Below are 9,442 nucleotides of genomic sequence, written 5' to 3' on the forward strand. Positions count from 1 at the left end.
TTGGGATTTATTCTGACACCCAAAGGAGTCCACATGGACTCGACAAAAGTAGACGCTATCCTCAAATGGCCGTCTCCTACTTCCGTGAAAGGCGTTCAAAGCATGCTAGGCTTTGCCAATTTTTACCGTAGATTTATTCCAGAGTTTTCACGAGTGGTACAACCCATCACCGCCCTCTTAAGAAAAAATAAATCCTTTGAATGGTCCGCAGAAGCAGAACAAGCCTTCCAAGAGCTAAAGGCTAAATTCACCTCGGCGCCAATACTGAAACACCCACGCCCGGACCTCCCTTACATCGTTGAAACCGACGCCTCCAGCTTAGCAATGGGAGCAGTCCTATCACAAAGAGATCCAGAGACTAACCAACAGCATCCTGTGGCATTCTGGTCTCGGAAGTTCTCGGCGCCTGAGATCAACTACACCATCACAGACAAAGAGCTTCTAGCGATTAAATCAGCCTTTAAGGCATGGCGGCATTATCTCCTCGGGGCCAGACACACCGTCACAGTGATCACCGATCATCGAAATCTGCAGTATCTGAAAACCGCCAAGGCTCAATCCTCCAGACAGCTTCGCTGGGCTCTATTCTTTGCTGAATTTGACTTTGTGATCACTTATCGCCCCGGCAACAAGAACGGCAAAGCGGATGCTCTTTCCCGAATTGGAATGGGAGATAACGTTGCCAATCCAGAACCTGTACCAATAATTCCTGAACAAAGGATCGTGGGTCTGATTTCTTCACAATCCATTGAGGATATTGAAGAAAAAACTAAACAACTTGTAACCTCACCAGACTTACTGAACTGGTTACAAAAAGGAAAAGATTTCACCGTAAGCAATGACTTGCCTTATTTCCAAGGACGATTGTTCCTACCACACGCCGATTTACAAAGACAGGTAATCTCCTGCTATCATGATTCATTAATTGAGGGTCACCCTGGCATTGCCAAAACCACAGAAAAGGTGAAGAGACACTTCTGGTGGCCTTCGTGGAGAAAAAACATAAAGGAATTTGTGATGTCCTGCGGTGTGTGCGCTCAAAACAAGGGTCAGAAGAAGAGGCCGGCTGGTCTTCTGCAACCATTAGACATCCCACCGTGTCCCTGGCATACCCTTTCCATGGACTTCATCACAGACTTACCCTCCTGTTCCGGGTACAACACCATTCTTGTTATTGTGGACCTGTTTTCTAAAATGGCCCACTTCATTCCGCTAAAAGGTTTACCTTCAGCATCAGTCCTAGCCAAAGTATTTCTTGAAAACATTGTCCGGCTACACGGCTTCCCGTCAGTACTAATCTCAGATAGGGGGAGCCAGTTTATTTCCCACTTTTGGCATAGCTGTTGTCGATTAGCTCAAATCGTTGTAAGACTTTCGACCAGCCGTCATCCCCAGACCGACGGGCAAACCGAGAGAACAAACCAGACTCTCGAGCAATATTTACGATGCATGCTACAACAGTCGGAGAGTAACTGGAAGGACATCCTTTGGTGAATATGCTTACAACAATTCAGTTCATTCGGGTACCGGGAAGAGTCCCTTCTACATCTTGTATGGGATTCATCCTCGAACCTCCAACCTTGATCCACCTCAAGATCTTGGAACACCCGCCTTGGATCAATTGCACACCGTTATTACCCAAGCTTTTAAGGAAGCGACTGCACATCTACAACAAGCTAAAGAGAGGTACAAAAAAGGAGCAGATCAACACCGAAGCAATGCCCCTCAATACCAGGTTGGGGATGAAGTCTGGGTGTCCACCAAACATTTATCGCTTAAAGGGCCTCGCACCTTCAACCCCAAATACCTGGGACCATATCCAATTACGGCCATAATTAATCCAGTGGCCGTTAAATTAGAATTGCCAACCCATATGAGAATACATCCTGTATTTCACGTATCTCTTTTGAAACCCATGCAACCTGGAACCAGATTGACCAATCCTCCAGAGCCCATTCAAGTGAATGGGGAGCCCGAATTTGAAGTAAAAGACATTTTGGACTCTAAAATCATCAGATCGAAGCTATTCTACCTAATCGACTGGAAAGGCTACGGACCTCAGGAAAGGTCATGGAACCCTATGACCACGTCCATGCTCCTCGTCTAGTCCAGAAATGTCACCGAACCTTTCCCGATAAACCAAAACCCCTGGGGAGGACAAGTTTGGGAGGGGCCTTGAGGGGGGGTGCTGTCATGGGCGCTACTCCCGAGGGGCCAGGACTGGCCCAGCGCCCTCGGAAGCAGACCCGTCTTCCACTACTCCGGGCTCATATTGATAAACAGTGTAATAATGCTTGGGTGGACTTACCTGAGGCAGACCATGCTGCATATTTACCCAGAACAATCCAGTCTGGTTGAAGTCCCCAGCCATCAGGGCTGGGAGGAACTATTCCCTCCATTCAGGAACTCTTTTCTTACCTTGGTGGAACCGATGGAAGAACACACACTGGAAGCACTTCTCTGCTATTTAAACCACGCCCGATGGAAAACACGTGCTTCGCGTTATTCTGCAGCAGCAGCAGGACGCTCACCGAGTCGGCTCCTGCATTCCAGGTCCAGAGTCATCTTCAGCTTCCGCGCAGCAACCTGTGGATGAAGAAAGACACAGAACAATACTTACCAGATCCCGGAATCCAGTCACCGGCAAAACCTGCAAAGAATAAACATAAGGTTCGAAAAGTGCAACTCGCTCGCAGCCGCGCCCGCTTACCTGATCCATCCGTGATTGCAACGGAGCTAACCGCGGCCTTCTCTTCGGCAGCTTCTCTGCACCTGAAAGGCAGAGGACATAATTAAAAAGGGGTTCGGGTGAAGGCAGTCGCATTCATCTTAACTTACCAGTTTTTGCACGCGCAGAAGCGGCCGCATCAACCGCAGCATCCCGGCACCTGAAAACTAGAAAAAGGACATTATTAGAGGTGCCATTAAAAGTGGCCAACAATCATTATACTTACGTGCATCGGCACGTGCAGTGGCAACGGATATAAAGCCCGCAGCATCCCGGCACCTGAAAACTAGAAAAAGGACATTATTAGAGGTACCATTAAAAGCGGCCAACGAACATTATACTTACGTGCATCGGCACGTGCAGCGGCAACGGAAAACTACGCCCACAGCAAACCGAGGCCTGAAACAAAGGAAAAGGGACATTATTGAGGTGCCCATCTTTTAAAGTCTAAAGACTACAGTATACTTACAGGCATCTGCTCGTGCCGTAACGGCGGCATCGCTCTTCGGCATCCCAGCACCAGTGCCACAACTAAGGCCGCAAAAGACTTGAGCCTCAACACTGAGCTCATCCAGTGACGTAACTGGAATCCACGCACCCCTGCACCAGACGCAGGATGGAGAGCTCAGCATTTATACGCCTAAGGTGAGAGCTCGCCGAGACAAGTAGAAAGCTAGGCTGTGGGCGAAACTGGCGATTGGTGGGAGAAGGAATCCCATCAAACGGTGATTAACCCTTTTTCTTCCACCTGCAGAAAACTTACCCTGCAAGTCAGACATTCGATAAGAGGAAGCCCAGTCCTGAGAGTCGTCCGAGCTCTACGCTTCTCCATTGAAGAAACGATAGCAGCCCAGCCGGGATCAGCGCCTCCGTGGGAATCAGGTGAGCGTTACAATTAGTCCCCACACTCACCCTCAAACTCGGCTTTAAACTTTTGCAAATTTCTTTCCGGTTATGAACTCGGGCGTAGTTGCTCCTCAGCACTCTGCCTGAGGGACTTTTTGCGGAGTCTGAGGAGTGGAATTGTCTGGGATGAGGGGGTTATCACTGTGTGATTGTGTCTTTCTGGGAAGCAGCGGCATAGTTTTTGGGTCCACTCGCAAAGCCATGTCTCCTCACCTCCAAGCCTCTGTAGACTGGTGAAGACTGCTCGCACCTCAGCGAGCCAACTCCACGTGCCGCTCCGTGTGGGTGCAGGGGGTTTTAACCTCTGATGCAGACACTGTAGACAGGGTAGACAGACTCCCAGCAGGAAAGCAGGGAGTGCTGAAGACTGCTCGCACCTCAACGAGGCAACTCCGCGTGCCGCTCCACGTGGGTGCAGGGGGTTTTAACCTCTGATGCAGACACTGTAGACAGGGTAGACAGACTCCCAGCAGGAAAGCAGGGACTGCTGAAGACTGCTCACACCTCAGCGAGCCAACACGGCGATAGAGGGACTGCAAGACCATGAAGATTTATTTAAAAAAGAACGCCGCTCTGCAAGCGATGATCTGCCGAGCAGGCGTGCAAAATCAGCATGGAACGCTGACTCAGGCCAAGAGCCCGCCGAGCAAGCGAGCGTTAAGTAGCCATTGCCGAGCAGGTGAACGCTAGAAAGAAACAAAAGTGGGCGCGTGAGTGGAAAAGTGTAGCAGCGAACACAGGCGTAGCGGCTTTCTCACACCTCGTCACTGGGGAACAGGAAAGGCTGGAAGGCCTTGGGCAAAATGGAACGCTAGAGCAGCTATCAAGTACACGCGACCACTGAGAGCTAAATTCAGCGGTCGCAGCAATGATACACAATAGAAATAAACAAGTTTAATTAACCACACGTTTGAAACACTGACTAGCAAAAAAGTACAAGTGTGTCAAACAAATGTACTTAGCTCATGCATCAGCAGCAAAGAAAGAGGACTTTCTTTTAGAGGAAGGGACTTATAAGGGGGGGGGTCCGTGCTAATTGTGATTATTAGCCTGTGTCACAGCTAGACAGGAATCTGATTATCAAACGTCGCCACATATAGACAGGAATGTGAATATTAGCCTGCGTAACATGGGACAGAATTGTAGATATCATTATGCATCCCATACAGATAGTAATGTGTATAAACAACCCAACTAATATAAAAACTCGTCCCTCTGCTGCATGTACCTTGCAAACTCTGAACTAAACTCAACCATACCTCTAAAGCACAACAAACCGCACACACTTCACTACACCACTCGCACTTCACTACACTATAACAAAACAAAGCACACATAAACTCTCTTGCTCTGTCCTACTAAGTTACCCCACCATCTTGCCTTTTAGACCGCCAGGGGACCACTCCTGTGGTGATCCTTAAACATTAACGATAAGGCAGAGGAAGCAGCAATACCAGTGTATCGGTGTTATGTAATATTTGGTATCCTATATGATTTGAGACTCCCCTGGCCTTCCTGTACTCGGCCCCACCCTTTGATCACTGATTGGCTGCATCTAAACAACGCCCCCATGAAGCTGACCGTCCAGGGCTTCTGTGGAGATGTGAGCTACACTGGTCGTGCACACAAAAGACTAACTGTAGCTTCCTTCTTTTTGAGAGAACTGCTGCATCACTTTTGAGTGAGCATTTTCTCCATTGAACAAATTAACTACTTTTACCGATGTACTTTGGGCTGATGAAATATACTAAAACAGTTCTTCATTGGGGTTCATCAGCGGAGGCATTGGTGGTTCAGTGGTAGAATTCTCGCCTGCCACGCGGGAGGCCCGGGTTCGATTCCCGGCCAATGCAGTGCGAATTTTTTGTGTGATTGATTGTAAAAAAACATTACGTACATTCAAAGGGAGGAGGAAAACTTGGCTACACTGTACTAGAACGGGTTATGGCAACGTTATTATTAACTCAAAGCAAACTCATTGGGCTATGCAGGTCGGGGGTAGGCGAGACTGTTGTTTACTATTTACATACATCCTTCTGTGTGTATTCCCTGCTGCTGGCCTCTCGTTAGTAGGTTGTCAGCTTTTTTCTAGTAGTACAGCACAGCTGTAATTGTAAAAGCTTCCCTTAGCTTCAACTGTGTAAGTAGTGGTGTTTTATTCTTCCGTCACGCGGATCGGTCCTAGGACGGTGTCACACAAGCCGACCCGGTGGAACACAGAAAACGGCTCTGTGCACACTTCACTGGCAGACAGTAGTCACTCAGGTTCAGTGCCTGGCTCCCCCTCTTGGAAGCAAAATGGGTACAGTCAGAACATAACACGCGGCACGTCGGCGGAATCCTCCATGCGTGCTGTGTTGCCTGAAGCTGCAGTCTGCCCAGTCTGCGTTGCAGCGGGGCAAGACCCTCCCTCACTTGCACACGGAACTAAACCAGTGGTATTTAAACGTTGTTTAAGTTGAGCCCCCTCAGGTGAATACAGATATAGTTTCCAGAAACGATGTGTCCCCTACACACAGGCAAGACACAGCATATGTAGCACGCAGACCCGGTGTTGTATGGGATCCTGCATCCCCCTGGCGGCATGAGGGAGGTAGTGTTCGGCAATCTTCGGGACCACGCCCCCTTGGCTACCCCGCCCACCCACTGATGGCTACAGCCAAAAAACAGCGTACACATGAGAATATGAAATGATCTTTGTAGCTCTGCCCCCTCAGGATTCCCGTCATGTGTGGGGGTTGCAGAATATCATAGAACGCCAGCAGCACAACACGGGCTCGCGGTTTCCGTGCCCCTAAACAGTTGAAAGGAACATGTACTATCTGCTCGGCCCATCAGTCACAGCCCCTGTGAGACACACAGGCAGCAATGAACTCAACAACACGTTTTGTTTGTCATCTGCAGCAAAGCCTTTCTTATGCATGATGGAGAGCTTCCAACTGAAAGGCCGCCAGTCACCCTGCATATCTGAGACAGTTATACAGTTAAAACCAGCAACACAATAAAGCACCCTTTGAAAATGTGTTCATACCCATAGCATCTATTAGCGTGATAGGTTAAAAAGTGAAGTTTGCTTTGATGTCCTTAGATGAATGTTCTTAAAACCATACAAAACACCACGCTGGAGGTTTGTGACAAACCTGAGTTTTTTTACACCTCTTTTATTGTGTGTCTTAAAGCGCCGAAAATAAAGTAAGTACATAGATATTTTGCCTTTTGCATTCAGGATGTGGAAAATAAAGGTACACTGATATTATTTTGGCCCAACATGCTGCTGCTAAAAGTATTTACATATTGTCCTGATACTTTACTATGCAATTTGTGGATTTTGGAAGTAAACTCCATAGGGCAGCATTATTGTAGGTCTTGACACCCAAAACATAAATATGTGCTCCAAGTAACGCGTGGATGAAGGTGACCATGCCCAAATTGCAGAGTGGTTTAAGATCCCTGCTTCGCTGTTTAGCGTAAGTGTGTGATCCCAGTCAAATAATGTAATCTCACGCTGACTTCAACTGCAAAAATTGGAGTGCTTATAAGTGATTACGTTTACACCTTTACAATAGGACAGTTTTAATAAGTGTAGGGACAAATTAGTGTACCCTGCTGCTCCTCTGCTAGTGGCTCCAATACTCTCCTATAGAATTGCATTATTGCTGCACTGGCCCTCCGCCAGTCTCGTATAACTTGATTTGACAGGCAGACATAGTCTCACCATCCAGTCAGTGTACCAAAGATTCTAGTATAGTGCACTAACTGTGGTAGAACTAACATTACATTTTCTCCCCAGTAGCTTGGGCCGTCCAGCGTACTGCCCCTCTATGTCCTGTTATGCTATGATATTGAGCCTCTAAGAGTTGGACCAGACATTGGGAGCAAAGGTGCCAGGAATAGCCCTTCAAAATAACCAGTCCGCAGGGACTAGAACATTATGTCTGCACGTAATACCTTTTATTTAACTCTGCAAGCTAGTCTTGGAGGAAAGATGGGGGCACCAAGCAAGCTCTGCAACAACACAATCGACTGCCAAACGTCCACATCCAGGTCAATGGAAGAGTTGTATTAAGCTCAGTTTGTACATGTGTATTTATGAATCAGTTATGAACGTATCGGGTGCGTAGCTGGTAGGTTCCTCCCAGCCATGTTTGCTGTATATTTTGCTAGTAAGCAATAAGGACAGCACATTCGCAGAGAACCAGGGACAGCGGCAGGGCCTTTCAACTCTTTCAAATGAAAGGGGCATCGAGCCTAAGGGGGTCCCCAGCAACAGCCCCCATATTGCCACTCAGCAGTTGAATAACACAGCAATATATTCCTTATACATATTGCTCACTTTCTGAGTCTTACAGTGTGCGCTTTGCAGTGCTCGCCTTACAAGCTGCTGCTGGAGCCTGTCCTGTGGTCACTTCCATTGAGGAAAACAGAAATATTATCAGCTACTTTCAACACAGTTTTCTTCATGTCAGCCACTTTCTTATGAAGAAGGATCATTCACACCTATTCAGTGGTCATTCAATGTTTCAGCTCCCTGCTGGCTCGTGATAATTGGCAGCTATTAACCTTATTATAATGTATGCTCCCCTCCCCACAGGAGCCTCAGACTGCTTTCTGCTCTAAGCAAGGGGAGCCCCCAACCATCATGTTGAAATGGTCCCCCACACATCTTCACTAGGGCCTGCAGAGAATATTCCATTATGTTGAGGGATGACATTTTATCAGACCTATATGCACCACTACATCGATACAATGGTGCCCTGGCAACTCATGGCTCTTACCGCATGTTACAGCGTGGAATTCTATGGACATGTGCCAGAGTTGCAGCATTCAAACACTTAAAAGAACACTACAAATAATTTTGATAATGGGGGATATCATGGCCTGAACGAACCTACGGTAATTCGCATCCCCTGCCTCCCTGGCGTTAATTCACACTAACACAAGTGGTCAGCCTGTTTTATATTTACTCAGGTCCCAACCAATGTAGAGGCACTATCTATCCCCTCCCTGGACACCCCCATACCTTTTCAATGTGGGGGTGAAAGGTATCATGGGCTGAATGCACCAATGGTAATTCACATCCCTTGCCTCCCGGGGATTAACTCACAATGAAACAAGTGGTCATCCTGTTTTATGTTTAATCTGGTCCCAACCAATGCAGAGGCACCATCTAGCTGTTCCCTGGATACCTCCATACCTTTTGATAATGGGGGTGCAGATATCACGGTCTGAATGCACCTATTGTAATTCAATTCGCATCCCTTGCCTCCCGGGGATTAACTCACAATGACACAAGTGGTCATCCTGTTTTATGTTTAATCTGGTCCCAACCAATGTAGAGACCCCATCTACCCCCCAGGAATCCCCATAACCTTTTGATTGTGGGGGGTACAAGATATCATAGCCTGATTTCACCTATTGTAATTTGCATCCCCTATTTGTCTTGGAGTAATTCACACTAACATAAGTGGTCATCCTGTTTCATATTTACTCAGGTCCCAACTAATGTCTTGGCACCATTTATCTCCTCCCTGGACACCCACATAACTTTTCATTTCACTGTGGGGGTGCATGATATCATGGCCTGAACGTACTTTTGGTAATTCACATACACTGTTTATCTGGGGTTAACTCACAATGACACAAGTGGTCATCCTGTTTTATGTTTAATCCGGTCCCAACCAATGTACAGGTACCATCTAACCCCTCCCTGGACACCCCTATACTTTTTAATTGTGGGCGGTGCAATATATCATGGTCTGAACACACCTATGGTAATTCTTATCCCCTGCCTTCTTGTGGTTAATTTAC

The 9,442-nt window shown here is 47.3% G+C and overlaps 1 non-coding gene across 1 annotated transcript; it reads left to right on the forward strand.

Annotated features, from left to right (window-relative positions):
- The first annotated feature begins 5,416 nt into the window (after positions 1 to 5,416).
- TRNAG-GCC (transfer RNA glycine (anticodon GCC)) lies at positions 5,417 to 5,487 on the forward strand. The gene has a single exon. It is a non-coding gene; the product is annotated as a tRNA-Gly (tRNA).
- The last annotated feature ends 3,955 nt before the right edge of the window (positions 5,488 to 9,442 follow it).

This window comes from Ambystoma mexicanum, chromosome 1p (assembly GCF_040938575.1).
Source record: "Ambystoma mexicanum isolate Mex_15411 chromosome 1p, UKY_AmexF1_1, whole genome shotgun sequence".
Classification (NCBI taxonomy): Eukaryota; Metazoa; Chordata; class Amphibia; order Caudata; family Ambystomatidae; genus Ambystoma; species Ambystoma mexicanum.